We start from the raw sequence: 24,492 nt of genomic DNA on the forward strand, positions 1-24,492 counted from the left end.
GAAGAAAAACTTTCCTCAAACTAGATCAAAAGAAACATACGATTAAGGAAAAATGAAAAAGAATAAAAAGAAATAATTCAAAAATCTGTGAGAAAGGTGTGCATTATGTGCATTAGCAGGTTACTTTTTAATTTGTTCAAAACCTCACCTAGCTTCAAGCCCCACCAGTCAGCACCTGACAGTTAAGGATCCACTTTATCCTCAAGGAGGTTCCTCCATGCCAGATGCTCACAGTTCTCCGAGGAAGTTAATCCCATTGTAAAAGGAAGAGGAGTGAGGAGGAAGACAGTTAGCCCCTGTAGCCATTCATCCAAGATCCTAGCAATAGTGGAAGTCAAATGCTATCTTATATTTCTGGAGTAATTTTAAGGGGTTAAAAACATCCTGCTCACATGGTATTTATTTTATTTCTATTTGTTCTCTCACCTTCACCTACATTCTTACAAGATACAAATATTAATGTGGAAATTACAAAAGTAGCAATTAGCTACTAATCACTAATACATGGTTTTAAACATACAGATTTCTTATTGGACAGCTCCTTTAAAGTGGGGCTGTTAACCATGAACTGAAACTACAGCAAAGTTATTTATGAAGACTCTCTGTGTTTCTCAGGTTCAGAGTTTTAATCCTGATGTAGTACCTTTTTCTCCTGATCAGGTTTAGTTTTGGACCTATCCCTACTTTTTGGAGGAAGTATGTAAAAGCCAGTACCCTGAAGCACAATTAGAAAGATAGCAAGGAGGAATAGAGGGATAGAAGGAAAGAATCAAAATAGCTTTCTTCTTCCTAAGAATTGGAAATCTAGAGACTTAGAGTAAGTGAAAGACTTGATCTCTAGCGTCTATTCTGCCCTCTCCTATACCTACCTGTTGACAAATCTACTGAAGTTGGGCTTGAGCCTTTGCTGTATTAATTCAAGATCTGGGCATTTTTAAAGTCTCATTGAGAGGAAGGATCTCTGGAGACCTCTGAAAGGCATAGGACTTAACTAAATATGGAGAAAGATAAGCAGTGAACCAGTTGGAGGTGAGAATAGTATCTGTACTTGGATCCCAGCCTAATATGCTGTGTGTCTTAGAGAGAGGAAATTACATTTGAGAATTTAAAAAGAAGAGCTGCTTTACTAAAATCACACTAAGATAGAAAAAGCATAAGGCAATAAACCTTACTTGTCGACTATGTCATAATGGTTTACTTCAAGACCAGAGAAGGAGTACTGTTTGAGGACAGATGACAGATGTCTGAACAGGAAACCATGCTTATCTACATTTGAAATTGAGAAACAATAAAACAGAACAGAAGTCCAGGCACAAATCATGACACCTTTGTTTCTAACATCAGGATCCTCAACAGCAGACATTCCTTTAGGAAGCAAGGCCCAAGCAGGAGAGGATAAAAATATTCTGTCTGGTGGTTGCTGAGAACAAAGGTAGGACATGACTTCAGAATTATTTAGAAGGGATTTGAGAGGCCTAGAGTTTTTTGGTTTTGGTTTTATTTTTGTTTTTTTGTTTTTGTTTTTTTAAACAAGCAAATAGGAGCAGAACTAGAGAAATACTAATTTTGCCAGTGTTATTGTGACCCTATTTTATTGTTCATGGCCTGGGCAAATGAAGAGTATAAGACAATTAATTTATTTGCGATCTTGAATACTTTGTTTGTATTCATGAACTGTACAGATTCTATGTTACCTACTTGGAGTTAAATATTAAAGTTCAATTCACAAAGAGGCATGGCACAATATCCAAATACAGGCTTTTTGCATTTAGGGAAAAATATTAACATTAATACTCTTTCTTGAAGGGATCTGGGAACTTTAAAATTATAAGTATAAATTTATATGACCCAGATTTCCTTCTCTCTCACAGAGTAGAATGATTTTTTGGTAAATTTGTTTTAGTCATTATGGCAAGAAGGAAGGAAGGAAGGGAGGGAGGGAGGAAAGAAGGGAGGAAGTGATGGTGGGAGGAAGACAGACAAAGTTAGGTGTTTGGTTGACTCATTTAATTAGTTTGGACCACCTCAAATATTTTTTAACGGACTTGACAAGTAAGTAAAAGGAGTCAGATCACTTTGTTAGTCCAAGTGGCCCCAGAGTGTATGATAGTTTGGCCCCTAGTGTAAACGATAGTTTGAATATGTATGAGTGGAGAGGGTTAGGGAAACCTGCACAGAGACTAGTATGGGAGAAAGAAAATTGTAAAATCTCAAAACATCCACTGGTTCCTTTGTGCTACTGAAGAATAAGGCCCAAAGTTGAGGACCATTACTTTAACAGGATTTGTAGACATCTAGTGTCAGGTCTTAGACTGAGTAGACAGACAATGGTGGGTTTAATTGCTATACATAATAAATAAAGGGTGTCTGCAAGGTGAGAGAGGCTTCCAGGATGGGGGAAGCTGAACAGTGTCTAATCATCTGTATTAAGATGTTAAAATGCCAAGTTAAGAAAACAAAAAATCCTGATGCTCCAGATCTTTAGTGATCCCTGTAACTACCTGGAGTGAGTGGGTTGGGATAAATCAGAGAAAAGGCCTGAGTTCTTTTTCTAGGCCTTCAAACAGCAGATTCCAGGAAGAGAATGGCTGCACGATCAAAGTCTTCGAATCCATTGGAAACTGAAGAAATTCAGAGTAGGAAATTGCAATGAAAATTTAGGTCCCTGGAATGCTCAGAAACATAGAGAAGGCATTACATTTAACCTTGAATTTTACTTCAACCTGAAAGGACAGTATAACAGCTACCATTTTGGTCTTTCAAGTAGCACATCACTGGCACTAGTTGAACCAGGTAGGCAGCTGACAGCCCAATGAGCCAATAGCCATTTGGCCCTGCTGCTAATCATTTGACTGCATAGAAATGACAACAGGAATTTAGCCAGGGAGGGCAGTTTGAATCACTTCCTGATTGTATGCCATTCAGAATATTTTCCTAAAAGTGTTTCAGTTCCAGAAAAGAGAAGAATTAGTAATAACAAGCATCCTATGACTACTGAGGGAAATCTAGTGTTACTGGTCTTATATGACATTTGTTTTTCTTTGTAAAGAGCAATGAGATAACCTTTGTTATGAAGATAAGTGAGATCAGCTACCATGTACCATTTATATCTTAAGTTACAATATTTTTTAAGGTTTTGTTTATTTATTTGACAGAGAGATAGGAGAGACAAGCAGGCAGAGGGAGAGGGAGAAGCCAACCTCCCACTGAGCAGGGAGCCCAGTCTCGGGGCTACATCCCAGGACCCTAGGATCATGATCTGAGCCAAAGGCAAACGTTTAACTGACTGAGCCACCCAGGCGCCCCAAGTTACAATTTTTTTTTGAGCCAGCCACACAGACATGTTAAAACTAGAATTTAAATACAACTGCAGGGAAATAATTATCTTAAGGTGAATTGCTTCTGAGGGAAATTGCAGTTTGACATGGGGGTGGGGTGGTTTATGAGTGTAGAGCCATAGAAAGATTCTACCCTGAACAAATGAAGCGGTTAGCTGCTAATTCTATTTATGTATTTGATGTTACTGATCCTAACAAGATAAGAATAAAAATTGGGCATTTATACACACCAATCTGGAGAAAGAGGCCTTTAAATTACTTTTCAGACTGTGAGTTTAATTGAACTTCTCCCATTTATTTCATTCTAGTGACAGCAGGTTTGCTGGGTGATGTCACCATTCTTTGAAAACTGCTTTATTCTTCCTAACAGTGCAGGTCCTGCATTCTTCATCTTTAGAGTGCATTTCCAACAATAAGTAATGCTTATCTGTAAATTGGAATGCACCAGAGTCCTATTTGAAGGCCAGCCTCACTGACATTCTGGTAGTATATAAGAGGATAATGTATGTTTTATGCTCATACAGCTTTTTGAGGAAATGGACTATATACAAAGAAGTTATGATTATGGTTATGCTCATTTATTTGTTAAGTGCCAAGGAATACACTTGACAAAGTGAAAAAAGGAAGAAGAAGACAATATGCCTGTCTCATAGATGATGTTACTACAGGAAAGTAAAGCTTCTATGAATCCACAGGCAGATATATCCCATTATTTTTTTTAATCAGTTGAGTATTAGATGAAGTTGTTTCCATATTCACATAAAGCTTTCCCCCATTGAAATCATTTATTGTCTTTATCAGCTCAATATAATGGATGTTTACTCTTCAGAGAGGATGCTTCCTGTAAAAAAAAGTCCAGAATCACAAAGCAATAGTCTTTATCCACATCTGGCTTTCGTGAAAGTCATATTTCCATCCAGGTACATGTCTTTTATGCACATGTCTTTGCAAATGTTGCTAATAGTTTTTCACTTGATGAGCTCTCTCTCTCCTGACTGGAACATGCCCTGAAACAGTCATGCCAATTCTATTGGAATTTATTTAAACAAACATTGTTACAGTACTGTTGTCAGCCCTTTATAAAAATACTTAAAATTTCAGCCCTCATGATGATCCTTTGAGAGCAACACTATAATTACCCTCACTTTACAGATGAGGAAACTGAAGCAGGTGATGTTGGGACTTTACCAGAAATCCATTTAAAATACAAAAGTCTAGTTCCAAAATCCAGGTGCTTAACCATTATGCTATGCTCTTTCATACAGAGCATAAACTGAGTTTTTTCTTATCAATGATATGCCATTCTTTAATTTTAAATTTCTACTTTCTCAGAAACATGCATCTGTTTCTTTGACTTTTTGACTTTTTCTGTACTTCTATCACCAGTTCTAAAAGCTAACTTTTGGGTGGTAAGGGAGATGGTACATAAGCCTTCTTGCATATGTGTTAACAGTGGTCACATCTCCACTGGCAGGCCATCGCCCAGGTGCCCTGACAGACTGCAGGACTTCCTCCATCCAGTCCTTTCAACACATGTAATTCAAATTGTGCCTCATCAAAATTATAGAAACTGCATGCCAGGGACCCAGGTCACTCTACAGTAGTCAAAACCATGAATGTTAAATCCATAAGTACTAAGATTTTATTACAGTCAGTGCTTAGGGCTGGTGGAATGTTTAATTCTCTTAACAATTTTCTGGCCACCCCCACCTCAAAGGTACACAGGTACTATTTTCCTTTGCATAATTGCTTTGTGTAATATGGAAAAATAGTTAAGAGGACAGTTTTATCCTTGAAAAATGTTACTCTATAACCTCTTGCCAGATATATGTGAAGTATATTTCCAAGGAAACTTACTCATCTACTTTCACCTATATCTCTATCTCCTTCTTTCTCTTTCACCTTCATACCACTTTGTTCTTTTCTGTACATAGTATTTATATTTATCCTAACTCAGTCTAAGTATGTGTGTTATCCTAACTCAAGATGTAATCTGGTGAATTTTCCCAATTAAAAATTAATTATTTTCTTTTTTTTTTTTTTAAAGATTTTATTTGTTTGTCAGAGAGAGAGCACAAGGAGGGGGAGCGGTGGGCAGAGGGAGAAGCAGGCTCCCCCTCGGAGCAAGGAGCCTAATGTGGGACTTGATCCCAGGACCCTGGGATCATGACCCAAGCTGAAGGCAAATGCTTAACAGACTGAGCCACCCCGGAGTCCAAAGTTAATTATTTTTATAGGTGGGGTTTTAGATTAAAAATTCAGGAAGCAAACCTTAAATATACACAGTTTTTAAAAGACATTCATTTAGACTCATGATCTACACAAAGCAAAACTTATAAAACTGTGTAGGAGAAGTGATCTCTGTTACATGAGATCAATGATCAATTGCTTTTTTATTTCTTTACTAACTTTTCCATTCTCAATTCTTTTTTACTTCTCACCAATGTATTTTATACCAAAAAGCATATGTTTTTAACAATTTTTTATAGAAGAGGTTGCCTTACTTTATATTTGTACTAGAGTTAGATTGTTTAGGCTCTTGCTACACTGGACACTGCTCATCTAATGCTTTTGAAAATAGCTTTAGTGTTTTCTTTTACTTTAATCTTTTCCTTTTTTTTACTCTTTCTAAGGGAATGAACTGAATGAGAGTTATAAATTAGCCTTCAGCAAGTCAGTAATTCCCTAGCATGTGATTTACTCTGGAGCCTATTAATGCAGGTTGCTGGGTTCTGGCCTTGGAAAATCTGATTCAGGAGGTTTAGTTTGGAACCCAGAAACTGGCACTTTAGTAACCACTCCAGTAATTCTGATGTTGTTGCTCCTCAGACACACTTTTTAAAATACTGTTTCATCGTGTTCAGTGCTCAGTCTCCTCTACAGTACCATCTAAAGAGGTTCCAATGTATGATATGTCAGTCAGCATGCCAACTAAGTGCCATAGGAGTAAGAAAAGAACAGCTTGACTTAATATGAAATTATCTTTTGTCAGTGATCAAAAAAATGATTATAGATTGTTTATCTCCTCCTGATTTCTGAATGTAAAGAGGACAGGGTAGAATAGTTAGAGAAAAACATGCAGCAATTTATTTTCGGTATCAGTGTTAATATTCCTTCTCCAAATATTCCATGTGATTCTTGCATTTCGAGAATTTATTAAGATCTTATTAAACAAATACATGTTCTGTCTGCAATTCACTGCCTAAAATAAAAACACACTCAGGACCATTTTGATCCCTACCTCCCCAGATCACACAGGCACACATCTAACTCCAACTAAAGACATATGACACAAATCGCCAAATGTATGTTAAATAGAAATTTAATTCAACCTGCTGATAGCACTTATAATCCACAGTGGTTAATGTGACAGCAGTGACCCACGTTAACAAATGGCAAGTGTAAAGAGAGGGTTAGGAAAGGAAAAACGTTGCTCCTCTGGTATGCAGTGATTCGTTCCAAGTCTTTTAACATCGATTGCACTCTTCTGCCTCCATTTCTCTGTTTCCTTAGCACTTAACTGTTTCCTGAGAGTTCTCATTGGATTAGGAGTAGAAAACAATGAAATAAAATGTTTGTTTTTAAAAACACATGATGCATAAATGCAATTTTGACTTGATCAGTTTGTCATCATAAAATATTTATCAGACAATTCATAATTTATTAATTACTTTTAAAAAATCCACCCCCTTCACCAAGAAACCTTTGTGTAATAAAAATACATTAAAACATTTAGCAACAACAGACAACATTATCAAAATACAAATAAAGACTAAACACCTGTCAGGATTGTAGGCCCAGGCCTGTCTCATTGGATAGGTATTGCTGGAGCTAATTACTTGGTGCCCTGTTGATTGCTGCCTAGCATGCCACATCTCTATTTAAATCAGTTGATTAGAGAATCTTATTGTAGGGATTCAAAACAATTGGCCACTTCTGCATCTTATGTAATTGCTGGATCTTACATAATTAATTGAATATTTTAAAAAACCAACATATTCTGTAGGTCATGAATGAAGCTAGGATTGTGTGGGTGGATCAAAGCAAATCCATCATTGTCATTGTAGTGGCAGTTCTAATTGTGAGACCTGACAATGGTAGGTCAGTAATATCATCCTTGCATATGAGGATAATACAGCACCAAGAGCCCTGCCTCATGGTCATTGGATATGATTCATCCATCTTTTGTCACTAACCAGCTCTGTGACCTTGGACAAATCACTTAACTCCTCTGTTGAGGGCCAAGAGAAACTTGGGTAACCATGTGAAAGAACTTTTGAAAGTCCTGTAAAAAATGCCCTTTTGGGGCATGGAAAAGGCATCAATTTATTATGGTCTACAAACTTAGAAAATTGCTAGGAATTCTGGGCCAGGAAAAGACAAGAAAAACATGGGGAAAATACCAAGGAGTCTGTAAAGCAAGGAAACTTAGTAAAATCATAATTGTGGAAACCTTGTAAAATTCTCCTTTCAAGTGTCTTACATGTCTACTGAGTCACAAAAATCTTTAACTAAAGAAATAATACGTGTCTATGTAGTGCCCACTACATGCTTGACACTCTTCCAGTTCTAGATACTTAACTAAAGCTAGGTTTCAACTCTTGAGAAGGTTGGTTAATTTGCCATTTTGCCTAGTACCTAGCATCGGGCAATGATCTATTAGAAGTCAATTTCAGGGTTAACAAGACTTAACATAAAATTTTAGCTCCTGCTCATTCTTGCTGGTGTTTTATAATCCACAGTAGAATTTCAGCTTTCTATTTTAAAACTTTAATCTCTGGCAGAATTCAAATCCTCTCAGGATTTAGCTTGCGTGAGTTTCTAACGCTTTCTGGGAAAAGTCTATAGCAGGAGGAAAGCAAGAAGCCCTTCCTTGAGAGTGTCTAATATAGAAGAAGGGCAGTGATCAGAATGAAGAGTCACTTAGAATTCCAAATTGGGGAGAAAGAATACAAAGTACTTCCTACTTGAAATGAGAAAGGCATATGATATGAGTGGGGAAGGTGATATATATAGGAATAAAAAACTGACGTTCAAAGACCAGTTTTTGCAAAGTTTCTTTAGGCCCCTGCCTTTATATTATACACAGAATAACCTCCTGATTATGGCTCTTCAACTTAAATATATTTCTCGTTTTGTCTGTTAAGGAAAATATACATTCTAAGTTTTCTTTTTTAAGGAAAGCAGAGAAAAGCAATAGGGGTGGCTGAAGGTAAACCAAAGCTATTAATTTGCCAGGAAAAAGAATATTTTATAATGAGCTTAAGACTAAATATAATATTAATTTAGCAAATACATACTTAGCACCTGCGTTATACAAGTGGGAAAGGCAAGCAATAAACAAATGCTAAAGTAAATATATTATTGCATATAAATAAGATGGAGATGAGTTCTAGGGAGAAAAATACAGAAGGGGAAGATAAAGGGGATTGGAAAACCTGGGACATGGTTGTTGTTGGTGGATTATTTTATATGTTATTATTTTATATGGAGTGACTAGATAGATTTCTAAAATAAATTGATATTGGAGCAGAGACCTAAAAAAAGTGATGGAAGGAACTGTGCAGATAGGTGAGTGAAGAGCTTTCCAGGAAGAGACAACTTTTAAGTGCAAAGGCCCAGAGGCAAGTGTGTGCTTAGTATGTTCAAGGAATTAAAAGGAAGCTTGTATGGGTGGAGTAATGTGGTAGAAGATAAAAGTAGGAAGAAAGAAGGTTCATGAGGGAAGGGGGTCCTGATTACTCATGCTTTGAGGCCATCATAAGGACTTTGGGCTTTCTTTGAAAGTGAATAGAAACCATCGGAGGGTATTAATTATCCCTCTGGCTACTTAGCTGGGAATAGACTGTGGAAAGGCAGACGGATGCAGAGAAACCAAATTGGAGGCAATGATGATTTGAATCAGGGTGGAATAATGGAGGTGGTGAAAACTTGTGAAAATGTCAGTGAATACATTTGGTCAATAATTCATTCATTAAAACAAATATTAGTGAGCAGGTACATGAACCAAACAGAATATTTTCTGCTGGAAAAGTAGTAAACAGGACAAATTCTGTGCCTGCAATCAGTAAGCTCATAGCTTAATGGAGGTAGACATGTAAACATATGCTTTTATTTTATCTTTTAAACATGTGATTTTCATGTCTTATATGATAATTAAATCTAATACAACGGAAAGAGTGATTACTTTTGCCTAGGGAATGGGAAACATCAGCAAAGACTACTCAGAAGAAAAGATGCTTGAGTTGGGTCATGAGGAACGAGCACAGGTTTGTTCGAAGACAGAGGAAGATAAAGAAAAGGCCTTCCAGACAGAGGAAACAGCATAGGCAAAGGCACAGGGGCATGAACAGCATGACATATTCAGGGGCTGTGAGTAGTTTTGTATGACTGCTGCATGTATGGAAGCCAGGAGTGGTAGTAGATGAAATTGAGGAAGTGTAGAGCAAGGAGTGAGAAGATGATGAGAGAATTTGTGTACGTGCATGACAAGGGGTTTGCATATTATTAGCAAGATTATGGGGAATCACAGAAAGATTTTATGCAAGGAAGTAGAATCAGCTTTATATTCTAGAAATATCAAAAGTCTTCACTGATAGGAGCATTTCCATTCAACTTTAATTATACAGTTAGATTTTGGTAACAGCAGTATATAGTAAAAATATTGTACATGTCCTTTTCAAACAGGGTAATGAGTAGTTATTTGTTGAGACTTACTGTGTGGGGCACTGGGGAAAGGGCATTACTCACATTAATTCATCATATCTTCCCTAATGCCCAGTGAGGTAATTATTGTTGTTATGACTTCTTTTTAGAGCTAGGAGAACCAATGCTTCGAGATATTCAACAACTCACCCAAATTATACATAGCAAGTGGTAGATGGGGGCTGCACTGGGCTTCCAGCCCAGCATCACGGGCTGTGCTTTAAACCACTACAGATACTGCTTTAATGTTCTTGAAAGGGCAGCAAAGGTTACTAGAAACAGGTCTCTTTTAAAGACTGCTTACATTAAATTGTCTGTTTGCAATAGACTGACCTAAATTTTAGTTTCTTAATTTAATTACGTATGTTGCAAAGAATAAAAAGAAATGAATAATGTTCCACATGTTGGGAATGAATTCATTCAGAGTCAAGAAGGACTTTACACGTAGATTTGCTAAGTGCAGTTTTCTTTAGAACTTCCTGGCATAAATTTTTACTTGCAAAGATCGGCATCCAAATATTCTAGGCTATGTCCACTCAGGCCAGCAAAGATTTTCTGAATGCTGTTTTCCCACTCCTTTACAAACTGTTCTGTTGATGGTCTATAGAATTTGGCTGCAGTCTAAGGTATCCAGGCTCTGCTGCTCAATACAGTGGAACTTACTGCCTATAGAAATTCAAGGGGTAAAAGACTGGAGTTGGAGGGAAGGGGAGAAAAGGACTCTCAGAAGTTTTAATCCCTTTGGGAAGATGTTATTAGGGGCTGTCATATAAGTACTGATACATTGGATTTGCTATTAGCAATCCTTTCAAATGTATTCTATATTGGAAAAAAAAAATCTAGGCTCAAGATTTCTTAGAGAATTACCAGGTTATCTGGGGAATGTTCAGAAATGTAAAATCAAAGATCAAGCTCAAATGTTTCTAAAAACATTTATAGTTTATATAATGGGTTATAGTTTCTAAAAAGCAGATCAGTTGGATACAATGGGTGATTTCATGCTGAAAGATAAAATTCCTAATCCACTGGCAAAAATCTCTGTAAACAAATCTCCCAGACAAGTTCCCCAATGCATTAAAAAATAATAATAACTAGAAGAAAAAGATCTAGATTACATTGAAAAGGTTGTTGAAGAGAATGTTGAATACTTAGGGAGACCAATCATGCCTTGAAAAAGTGGGGTTAAAGGTTAAATTTAGTTTAATTTTTCTATATTTCAGTAATAAAGAAAAGGAAGAAAAGCTCATTCAGAATGTTATTTAGACCATAATAACAAGTTACCATTTACAGTATCACGTCTCAGACAACATACGTTCTTGGTAATACAGGTAAATTTTGACAACACGCCAATCTCCTAATATTTACTAGCATGTGTTGTTGTCTGTCTAACCTTTAATATACTGCATACTGTAATTAAGTTACTTTTCATAAACACTCATTGTACCACTATCTTACATTATTCTTGCAGTAGTTTGCTTAGTCCTTTCAAGGTTTCAGCTAGTTCAGCAAATCTGTCTGTGGATCAAAGTCTTTCGTCCTCTGAAAAGGGAAAGTTTTTACCTGGCTCAGTGCCCTGTGTTTTTCAGACATTAGCAGTAGTGTGTCACTCCTCTTTGCTCTGAGGTTAAAACTGCTTTTGTGGAGGTGGTTGGCCAGGGTCTCTTGTAATTGTTCTCTTCTCTGTTGTTATGGAGATGCGGCTCACACAGTTTTCTTTCCTGCTTACTTTATCATGCTTCATATCCAACAGCACAGTAAACAACCGAGTAGGTGACCTACTTAGTTCTGCCAGCATGAATTCACAGACTTCTATTATTTAAGGTGTGTGATCACTTGAATCTTCCCCTGTGGTCTAGCTTTTTATTTCCATCATCCTTACATTTTCAGTCTTTTCCTTTTAAGTGGTTTCATTTGGTGTAAATACTTTCTTCAATGCCTTCTGCTAAGGAAGAAGTAGTAGATTGGGTACCTAGGCTGAGAAAGTGAATTTTGGATTTATCACTATTGACATAATACCAAAATCCATACTAATTCAAGTACACAATATAGTGCAGCATGCCAAAACAATGCCCTCATGTTGTCAGGGACACTGACACTACTTCTCACAAATCTGAGCTGGTGAAGAAACAAAGGGGCAGCAGGAAATAAATTTGGTAGTTTATTGTTTTACCTTGCTTACTATCAAGATGAGAGGGAAGAAAGCATGTGAGATTTGAGTTATAGTATACTGAAGAGGGGGAAAAAAAGGTAGGTTCTGGACAACATTACATATTGAAAAGAGAGTATGTGGTTTTTCGGGATCTGAATTCAAATTTTGGTTCCATGGAAGATGCTGCTGTTCTCTGCCCAGAATCCTATTATTAGATTAGTGCACTACCCCTCAGTTTCAGAGTTGGCTGCAAATGGCTCATAGCAGGTCCCATAGAGCTGCTTCATCCAAGAAGTTATGCCTATTTTCCACCTCCAGGTGGCCCACGTGCAGTGACTAATGCATACAAACGTAAGCCACTTTGCCCAAGGTTGGGATCAGTTCTGCAGTGTGCTTAATGCTCCAGTACCGTCATGGATCAGGCCATGGTTAGGCTTAACATGTGACACATTCTTGCTGGGCTCTTTCTCCTTCCCTACATCCCTCATGCAACTACAGGTATCTCCTGAGAGCACTCCCGCAGTAAGCATCCAAATCTCTGCTTCTAGGATGGCCAACCTAAATTCAGCTTGATTATCAGTTAACTTTGTGGTATATAAGCCAGGTGCTTGGTCTCTACTAGCCTCAGTGTCCTCTCTAGTGAAATGAGCTCTAAAATTCTATTTTCAAGAGAGGCAAAACCATTGGGTCTTTTCTGTTAGCAGGTCCTTTGTGATCCAAATGTTCTGTGGATTCTTTAATGCTGAGCATCTTTGATATTTGAAGCAGATTGATAATGACTAAGTCATCATTCGATTCCAGTTTTCTTCCTTAGCCTTTTTTTTCTTCCGCCTTTGAGTATATCCACTCTGCATTAAAGCAGTGTGGCCATGGATATATTGATGATTCCTAACTTCTGGAGTTTGCCAACAATATTGGCCTTGTTAACTGGGGGGTAGATAAGTGTTCTCATCTCAGATGTTCTTTAACTCTGGAAAATTATTGAAGAAACAATTTACTTTCTTTTTTTTTATCCTGCATAATCATTAAAGAATGCACAAAGGGAACCTCTCATGATGGAAAGAAGTCCAGCAAATTATCTGAATTAGCATCTGCATGGAGACTTGTAAAATATTAGAAGAATATTAGAAGAATATTGTTAGAATTTGGAGATTAGATAACCTTCTGGATACTTTCTTTCCAAGACAGATTCTATGCTGTCTGATTAAAATCACAGTGTAAGATACAACAATACAATTCAGTTAAAATTCTCGTCAATCAGAATACTCTCTAGTGAATATTGTGAACATACATCACTTGATATCATCTCTGATTTTCAGTAGCTTCCATATAAGAATTTTGAGAGTGGTATTGTAACAGCTTCAAGCACAATCTCAGGCAACACAGTAAAGTCGAAGGCCAGTGGGAAGTGTGCAGAGATCTCTGGCTGGTACAGGATAATCAGATACATGGCTTCTTGTTAGATAACAAGAGGGAGGCTCAGCTGTGTGCATCTGGCCCTCCAAAAAGTGCTTGAGGTCCAGAATAAAGATCACAAGGAATATTGGAGATGACTCACTTGAACAGAAAAGCAATTTCTTCAGACCCTAAAGACAATATGATAGACATAGATGCATATACAATTTAAAAAAATGCATGGTTCATACATGCACAAAACCCCCTTTTTGGGGTAGTAGATTAAAAATGTCTAAATTGCTTTGAAGCTTCATAGGCATTTCAATTTTTAATGAATAGAAGAATATCTTATTGACTCCTTACAAGTCATAACATATTTACATATTTGATTCTTATTAACTATTGCTGCTATAATTGCTTGACTAACCACCTGATAAAATATGAATGAAGTGCAGTGTTATAGAGTGTGCTGGTTTTTCTGTATTTGCTTCTCTCTCCAACCCACTTTCTGCTCTTCTCTGTGCCTGAGGATATTGAACCCTATAGAGGAAGTTACTAGGGTTCCTTCCCTTCTGGTTCTAGGTGGATTGGACCAATGTGAGGCACTGACAAAAGACAGAAGGGTGGGAGGAGAGAAAGGTTGGGCAGTTCTTCCACTGCTCCCTCTTTGGGTCTCCAATCTGACAGTGGCTTCCTAATCCATGACTACAGCTCATGGTGAAGAGTTCCTTTTGTTTCTTCTAGACTCTTGCAACATCATTTTCTCCCTTTACCCTTCAGGTGGTGATTTCCTGCTGTGGCTAGCTGCTGCATGGCCATTCCCCTATAAATACTCCCTTACTTAAATCCTCTTAGCAATTCTCCTTGAGTGTACCGTGTTTCTTGCCAGGCCCCTTACTAATGCATGAATTCTCCTTCTATTCAGACCCTATTAAAATTAGTCTTCTTCAAATGCCCACTTATAGGGACAGGGGTCAAAGTGCAGAGTATAAAAGGAGAGATAACTGATTTCATCGTAAGTATGTTTGAGAAGAGAATCGTTCTACCCCGTCCTCCATACACACCTTGCTTACATTTCTCCAGCCTTCTCACTTCCTCACTCTTTCTCCCATACATGGAGTGTATCCCTGCCTCAGGTCTTCATATTTACTCTTTCCTCTACAGAGTCCTCTGAAGTATCTGGTAGAAGAGTGTTTGGTTTGCCTCCTCACTTTCTTTAGGACTTTGCCACAAAGTCACATTTTCATCAAGGCCTTTTCCGTTCATTGCAGTTAAAATTGCAATCCTGACTCTCTGTCCCTGCACCCTGCTTATTTTTAACTGACATTTGCAACTGACATTATTTATTTATGTGTTTAAAGTCTGTGTCTTCTCACTAGAGTATTTTTTTCATTTGGTATGGTATGAATGATATGGCTGTATTTTCAGCACCTAACACAGTTTCTGGCACATATTAGTAGCTCAGTTTTATTTTGTTTTGTTTTTTGAATGAGTGAATAATGAGAAGAAAACACATAATAAGATGAAATGAAGCATCTATATTCTCTTTTCTATGGGGACATCATAAGGACTAATTCATCTAAAGGTACTTAGAACTCCATAAAGAGGGAAAACAAAAATACCTCAGTTGTAATTAAGGTTTTCCCATCATATCTTATGAAAACTACTTTGATTTGAAGATGAAACTGTAGGTTGAGTTCCTGAAGCAATTTTAAAGATATTATTTCATTATATTATTATATGTTCTTCTAGGTAAAACCAAATAACAAAAACAAAAACCTTGCTAGCTGTAGGTCAGGGCTAAAATGTACTGTGTAGGTAATGACATGAAGTGCGGAGATTAGGACATAACACAGAATTCTGATTCAGACTTAACAAGTAGGATTTCCTCTCAATAATGAAGAGGCAACAGTCGCTAATTAGGGAATTTGGAGAAACTCAGGAACAGAAACCACATCAAAGTCGTAGGATGGTAAAAGTGTAACACACTGTGGCTGCATTAGACAGATGTGAATCTACTTGATTTTTAAACATTCCAGTGCAAGAGAGCCACAGTTTTCAGTATTTTTTATTTAAGAGCTGAAGAGTCTTACTTACACAATGTTTTCCTTAACACTTGCCTGCATTCCCTATGATATACACTTGTTTCATTTCATCCTATGTTCAGAAAGTATATGTAAATGTCAGTCACTATCCTTGGTAAAGTAACCCTATTTGATGACATCATTTATTTACCTCATTTACCTCCATTTATCATTTGACCAAAATAGGACCTGCTGCACTTTGTAGGTACTCAAATAATCATTTGTTGACTTGAGTTCAATTTCCTATCTTCATAGCTGTTTCTTCCATAATCCCTTTACTTTTGCTTTTGATTTTAATGTATCACTTTTTAAACACATATATTTTTGTTTCAGTCTGAGTCAATCAAAATACCCTGTCTTCTTTTCAAATTTAGGAAGCCTGATATTTGGTTGAAATCTGACAAGATTGAGTTACACATACTATTTCCAAAAGCATTAAGACAGTGGTTCTCAAATCTAGTTGCACTTTTAGAATTGGTAAGCTTTTACTCTTCCTAGACGCCACACCCAAAGAAACCTGTTTAATTTGTCTTTAACAGTGCCTGGACTTTTTTTTTTTTTTTTAAGATTTTATTTGTTTATTTGAGAGAGAAAATGAACGAGAGAGAGTGAGAGAAAGAGAGAGAGAGCGCGCACGCGCACTCACACAAGCTGGGGGAGGGGCAAATTGAGAGGGAGGAGCAGACTCCGCTCTGAGCAGGGAGCTTCACAAGGGACTCCATCCCAAGACCCTGGGATCATGACCTGAGCTAAAGGCAGATGTTTAACAGACTGAGCCACCCAGGCACCCTGGACATTGTTTAAAAAAAACTTTCCCTACAGTGATTTTGTGCAACAAAGGACTGATACCACTGCTTTAGAGGATCCAGGTTTGTAGATTTAGTTTTGCATCAACTTGCAGCAAACTTGTTTAATCTGAAAGGACCCCTGGTAAGAAGATGACCCAGTGGGCAGACAGTATTACAGATAGCCAGATGCTTGTCCAGATATCTTGAATCTCTGTATGTCATATGGATGCAGCCTTATGTTATCATCCAACAAGGAGGATTAGCTGAGAAAAATATGAACATATTTATCTCTATCAGAGTGGGAGGAATTACACAATTGCTGGAGTTTATCTTTGACTCTCTGAAGAATAGGTCACACAGTTTTAAGCCAGCCTTCCAGCAGAGATGGAAACATCAGACAAACTGCTTATCTGACATACCCATAATAATTTAACATATTGTCCCTTTCCCTACTCTGTTGTTCACTTGTACTGCCAAACATGATAAGGGAACAAAGATTGACACACTGTTAGCATTTAAATATTACAGTGCTTCTCTGTCTTTATTATCTATGTTTTTCCCATCCATCTCTCTTTCTTTCTTTTCTTTACCCTGCCTCTTTTTATATCTTTTCCTCCTACATTTTAAGGAGCTTTTATAATAATAAGGGTTATTTTTTATTATGAGCAAGTGACACTGTGATAAATTCCTCTGTATGATATATGTAGTGGCACATTGTCTTACTCAAATGATTAATTAAAATTGATCATAAAAGAATGCTAATTTACCGAGGCCTCTTTAATACCTGTGAATCCTCTGTTATGAGGGAAAATCACAATGATGTGCGGCAGCAGTGCCATTAGTCTTTGAGCAAGGAATCCTTTTAGTTATGGACAGCTACATACTTCTCTTAAGTTCAGTGCTTTTAAAGGAAGTAGCAGAAAGTCCTTTGGCAACTCCCTGACGGATTTCATACGATGTGTTTCTTTTCTATTGGGAAATAGAGCAAATGTATCCAAGGGAATTGGGTAGCCATAAAAATGTATCATTCTAATTATGTTTATATGGATTGAAGATTTATTCTAGTTCTTTGAAAATTCAAGTGTGTATTTCTAGTGTTAACAATTACCTGACACTTTATGAGATGGTGCTGTCTTGCAATGGGTCCCTGGAGACAAGAAAAAAAACTGCTGACAACAGGATTCCAAGCCCTGGAGATCTCATCTTTATCTGCCATCTACTCCCCTGTTCTAACCAGGCAGCTGGAATCCAGCCATTAACATCATAAAATCCAGGCATAACATAACAAAAACCACAAAGTGCTGTAAAAAAAAAAAAAAAAAAAAAAAAAAGGAAAAGAAAAAAGAAAAAGTAAAAGTAAAGAAATATAAACTACTGAAAGAAAAGATTAAATCTGAATTCTCATGTCAGGTATTTTAAATATAAATAAATAGAAGAAAGTGTTGATCCTGGTATTATTAATTGATACTAGCAGAGAAGACTGGAATCTTTTAGGCTGGGACTCCTATGTGAGACAAAAAGTTTCAGTAAATTCAGGAGGGGAAGTCGGTTTTACTGATTATGAGGCAGTTCAGTCCAAATGGATGATCTAGTGTTATATTTAGATATACCCTGAAGATCTGACACAGAGACAGAGAATAATCAAGGGCTCCTCTGTTTTGACTACATCAACATCATAATCATCATCAGGCATTAATTGATGTTTGGGCGCTGTGGTAATCACTGGTGCTGTGAACAGTAATGAAGACACATTAGACATATTGGAGTAACAATGTGAATAGGAGGTTGAAATTTTATTTCCAAAAGGGAAAAAGCAAATATTCAAAAAAGTATAACGGACAGTGCTGTATGGTTGCAAGAATTTTATGTAGTGTCACTGGATTTATAGATGAAGAAGCTACGGCACCCTTGGATCAGAATTAAACCAACTGGCTAAGCCCCTAAATGAAACCACCTTTGCCCAAAGCACCTCTTAGTTCATATTTTACAATAGGAAAGACATAACACACATTTTTAAATACATGAGGTCATGGGAAAGCATTTTAATTTTCACATACTTGGAAAAAGAAAGGACTCATCCTTTTTCTGAAGCAGAAGAGGAACTTGAGGATAAGCATATGAGCATTTGCTTTCTTTTTTACTTGAATACCTGGGGAAGTAAATACCTACTAGTATAAGTGAATATCTCTAGAAACAGAAACACAATCCTAAGGATAATAACTAGTATTTATTGAGTGCTTATTATGTGCAAGGTGCTGTTCTAAGCACTTTGCATAAATTAACTCATTTAATCCTCATCACAATCCTGTGTGGTAGTTATGTACTATTATTATTACCACTGTACAGAAGAACTAAACCAGAGAAGATAAATAGCTAGACCAAGGTCATGGAGCTGGTAAATGGCAGAGCTGGCATTTGAACCTGGGAGCGCTTAGTCTGGACTCTGTGCACAAAACTATCACACCTGAGTACCTAGATATATTTGGGTAATTTTAAAAAAAATTTCTTCTTGCCTCTTCCTAGGATTCTATCACAATCTTGTGGAGTTAGTTACTTTTTATTATGTGCTTTTCAGATCATTAAAAGTTCAATGATTACAGTAAATAGCTGAGCTACGTCAAAAAATAATACAGGATGATCATCAACCTTCAAAGGGCATATTTGCATGGTCCTGGAAGCCTCTGGAAAGAGGGTTAGGGCATAGGCAAAGAGGAGCTAAGGACACACAAGCTACCTGAGTTCTTCTGGGCTCGAATACCAGGTTGGACCATAGAGAGAGTGTCAACCAGATTGTAAGGTTCACAAATCAATGATAAAATTTCCTGGGGAAGAGAGGTTTGATGTGTATCTATGGGGAAAGGCTTTATTGTTGGCTTGTCTGAGGCAGCAGGGCCTTCAGGCTATCTAGGGGATAGGTACAGTTCAAGGAGCAACACAGGTCTGAATAAATGGGGCCAGTGTTTTTCTTCTGATAACGTTTACTCACTATATCAGAATGACATTTCCTCCAGGCTACGATGTGATCCTAGAGATTGAGGTTAGCGCTCTCATGCTAAAGACCATCATGAAATAGACTATTGTTACCATATAAACAGTAATGCTCAAGGGTGAATTCCTGGTACATCTGTCTGATAACTAATCAGTGCTTTCAAAATGGTTGACGGGAAAGCCTCTGTGATTCATCCAGATTAACATCATCTATCCTCAGAGAGGAGATGAGATAGTTCCCCTTTTCTCGTAAGTTTCAGACTTGTTCTCTCTAGTGTTCAGCCAATAACCCCCTTTTTAAAAAGATTTTATTTATTTGAGAGAGAGATAGAGCACAAGCAGGGGGAACGAGGGGTAGAGGGAGAGGGAGAAGCAGGCTCTCCACTGAGCAGGGAGACCAACCTGGGCTCCATCCCAGGACCCTGGGATCATGACCTGAGCCGAAGGCAGACGCTTAACCGACTGAGCCACCCAGGCATCCCCTGCCAATAATTGGTTACACAATTGATTACACAAGAAAATAAAATGAAGTAGTAAGATGCTTTTGTCTATATACATAGAATTCCAGGAATGTGGTCCAAATGCAGACTGATACAGGTATGTTGTATTGGTTATACCAGTGACTTGAACTTCACAAATGACTTTGCTGTCAGGACATGATTTTATAAAACTGTAGACAACTTTTGATTAAAGTTCAGATAAAACAAGATAAAATCTTTCCACAATTTGCTTAGTACTGGCATTTCCGGAAAAAGTACCTTAGGGAAAACCATACAAAAACACACTGTGCTTGTTATAAAATATGGTTAGATTTTAGGCTCAAATTATGAACAGATTTTTCATCTATGTAAGTGACCAGTGGGACTTTTGAAAGCGATGTGGGCTGTGGGACAATTCTTTGTCAGTGGACTGCTTTGCATACCATAGAACATGTAACATCTTTGGCTATCTCTCTTGAAAAACTGGTGCCCATCCTCATCGTGACAACCCAAAATACCCCATACTTTTCCAAAATGCCCCCTACAAGGTGGTACCACCGCATGGAGAACCATTGGTCACTTGCTTCAATAGAATTTGTCTTTTTTTCTCCTTTCTTTAGTGGGAATAACATAGCTATTCGTCTGTACTCATGTCTCAATGACTGTAGACTATATATACCGCACATGAAGGTTATTGTTAAGTGCCTCTTTAACCTTGTAAAATGCCAAGGAAGACATTAAACAAAAATCTCTCTGTAAAACCGAAGTTGCTTTAAGAATGATTCAGCCATGGCAACAGTGAAAGTCAGTTTTTAAAAAGAAAGTGTTCTTTGACCAGTGTAAATTCCAGAAGGCAAAAAGAAAAAGAAAAAGAAAAAGCCACAGAGACCATCATGGTCATTTTGAAGGGCAAAGACACCTAAACTGGGTTTTATCCAGAACACAAGTACAAATGCAAAGCAGTTTTTCAGAGTGTCAATGGCTCTCATACAAAATTATGTAGTCAAGTCCAGTTAGCATGAATCCAGCCACAAAAATCAATGTTACATATGTCCTGTCAGAATGACCCATACATAAATCTCTTAAGTGCCAGACATATTGATAAATCTACTGAGCTCTCTAATGTTATCTGACTCTTTCACAGATAAGATGTCACATTTTTTGTGGCATTCATAGATTATTTTAGACAGGAATAAATTCCTAGAGGAAAAGAGGATAAGAAAAAGAAGATAAAGTATATGCTATTAAATACATTGAAATTTCTTTTTTCTGTATTGTTTGAAAAAGCACACACTTAGTGACATTGTGTTTTGTCAAGGTAGTTCTAAAACTCACTTTATCCATGAAAACAAAATAGGGAATATTTATAGGATATCAGGAAGCCCATATGCTCCAATGACTACATTGATAGAATAACAGGACAATGCCCAAATGGATAAAGGCTTGGTTAGACACAAATAGGACAGATCTTAATGCTTTTTACCTTCTTGGCAAGCATTACTATTGTTAAGAAATCTCAGAACATAGGTAAGATTTTGAAATTTTTAAGATATGAACCCCTCAATATGTCAATATAGACATGGAGAAACATGCATATTTAGTTTACTAAATATAGTATTACCTCAAATTCATAAAAATGCTATTTTTAGACTTACCAAATTTCAAAAAGTGAACCTCTTACACAACAATGTGAATATGCTTAATACTAATGAACTCTTAAAAATGAGTGATTACGATTTTAAAAAAGTGAACCTCTGTAGTCAAAATTGTGCACTTTTAAAATTTGAATATAATTAACACAATGTTACATTAGTTTCACGTGTTCAACTTAGTAATTTGACAAGTGTATACATTATGCTGTGTTCACAAGTTGTAGCTACCATCTGTCCTGTTACATCGCTATTACAATATCATTCACTATTTTCCTTATGCTGTACCTTTTATTCCCTAGACTTATTCATTCCATAACTGGAAGCCCATATCTCCTCTCCCCTTCACCCATTTTTCCCATCCCTCCTCCGCAGCTCCTCTGGCAACCATCAGTTTATTCTCTGTATTTATAAGTCTGATTTTGACTTTTTTAATTTGCTTTTCTTTTCTGCTTTGTCTTTTTTTAGATTCTACTTATGAGTGGAACCATATGGCATTTGCCTTTCTCAGTCTGACTTATTTCACATAGCATAATACCCTCTAGGTCTATGCCTGTTGTCTCAAATGATGTGATCTCATGTCTTTATGGCTGTATAACATCCCATTGTATATATATATATATATTTACCACATCTTCCTTATTCATTTGTCTATTGATGGACACTTAGGTTGCTTCCATGTCTTAGCTATTGTAAATAATGCCACAATAAACTTCAGAGAGCATATATCTTCTTTGAATTAGTAAGAACTGTACACTTCTTAATAATTTCCTAACCCCTCTGTGCTACATTATAACCAGTATAGTACAATATCCAGTGGAAAGTAAGCAATGTGAATTCAGGGATGTGATTTATTTTGTTTATAGCTATATCTTCAGAGTCTAAAACATGCCTCTCAAAGCAGGAGTTCACAATACTTGTTGAATAAATGTTGATTTTATTATTAATATCAGTTGTTCTCATGAGCTCCTGTGTCTTTGAGTGCATAATACAGTCAGTAATAAAATATACTGAATTCTTGGGATCAAATGAGATAATGTATGCAGAACTACCTTACCAACTCTTTCCAGTATGAGTTATTATTTTTACATGATGTTATTTTGATGTTTATCTTTTCAAATAAAATCCCACGTCCCAGTAAGTGAGTAAAAGCCAAAAGAGTACCTGACTTCTCAAGAAGTAACACTGCACATTTCCTCAAATACTCTTCTTTTAGTTTTCAAGATGTCTTGTGTCTGAGATTTCACTGACCACTCCTTCTCAATCCCTTTTGCTAGTTTCGCCTAGAACCTTCTTCCTTGAAACTTGGTTACCTTGGAAGCTTCTCCTCTTTCTTTATATTCTCTCTTTTGGTGATACAGTTTGTTACCATCACTTTATATATCACCTACAGACTGAGGACCTCTCAATTATGCCCATTTCAAATGTCTCCTCATATATATGTTTATCTGCCCCCCCCACACCAACCTTTCATTTTGGATGTCTCACAGGCATCTCAAAATATACATGGATACAACTGAATTCCTTTGCACCTCATCCCACCCCACCTATGTTCACATTTGTTCTACTTTCAAACTTCTCCAGCTCAGAAGATGTCAGCACATCTACTGATGTATCCGTTCAGTTGCTTAAATCAGAAACCTCGGAGTCATACATAAGTTGCTTTTCCTAATCCTCCTGCCCTCCCTCAGCCAATTCATCAACAGATTCCTTGAGTCTTCCTTCAAAATATCTTCAAATCTTTATTTTTCTTTATCTTCTCTGCCAAGACTCTGGTACAGTATACCCTCCCTTCTTCCTTGGAGGACAGCAATAGTGTCCGACTGCATCTCCTTTCATCGTCTATTTACCAAGGGAACAATTTGAACTTTAAATCATTTCAGTCCTCTTTTATACTCTCCCACTGCACTAAAAATCTAATCCAACCCCCTTGACATTTCTTATATAGTTCTGATGACCTGACTGCTATTTATTTTTTATAATCTTATTTTATGTCTGTCTTCTCTTCCCTCCTCTGTTCCAGCTGCGGTGGCATATTCTCTGATCTTTGAACAAAAAGATCTCTTTTTATGTTTCAGGGCTTTTATATGTGCTTTTGTCTTCCCCTAATACTACTTGAAATGGCAGACTCTTTCTCATTCCTTAGTCTCCAGCATACATGTCTATCCTAAGAAAAGCACCTCTTATTTATTTATCTAAATTAGCCCCATTCTTTGTTGTTCTTCATCACTGTACACTGTTTTCTCCATAAGACCAACTATGATTTGAAATAATGTATTTATTTACTTACATAATGGCTGTTCCCCTAACTGTAGTCCAGTTCTTTTAGGACAGAAACATGTCTATTTTGGATATTATGTTTTTGGAGGAGAGCCTGGAAGCTCAGAACCAAGTTTCATAGGACACTTACTTTTTTTTTTTTTTTTCAGAAAACTTAACCTCCGTTTGTAATTATACAATCCTTAGAGTGATCATTTCAGTCATGTCTGTCTGTCCCATGAACCAGAAAGCTCCATGAGGACAGGAACCATGTCTGATTTGGCCACTTGGTACATAGCACATATATAATTATTCTCAATGCATACTTGTTGGATTTTATTGACTGCATAGTAACATTAGAGTATATAGAAGGGAATTCTTATCAGATCAACAACATTAGATCAAAAGGAGCAGATTCTAACCTGACCATCTTACATGTTTAATCGCACTGTATTTTTCTAATTATCTAGGAATGGGCATTTCATCTGGTTTCCATTATCTTAAATCTTTATAAAGTGATACTTTTAAAAATTGTGTTTAAGGGGTGCCTGGGTGGCTCAGTTGGTTAAGCATCTGCCTTTGGCTGGCTCAGGTCATGATATCAGTGTCCTGGGATCAAGCCCTGCTCAGCAGGGAGTCTGCCTCTCCATTGCCCTGC

This window comes from Ursus arctos, unplaced genomic scaffold (assembly GCF_023065955.2).
Source record: "Ursus arctos isolate Adak ecotype North America unplaced genomic scaffold, UrsArc2.0 scaffold_3, whole genome shotgun sequence".
Classification (NCBI taxonomy): domain Eukaryota; kingdom Metazoa; phylum Chordata; class Mammalia; order Carnivora; family Ursidae; genus Ursus; species Ursus arctos.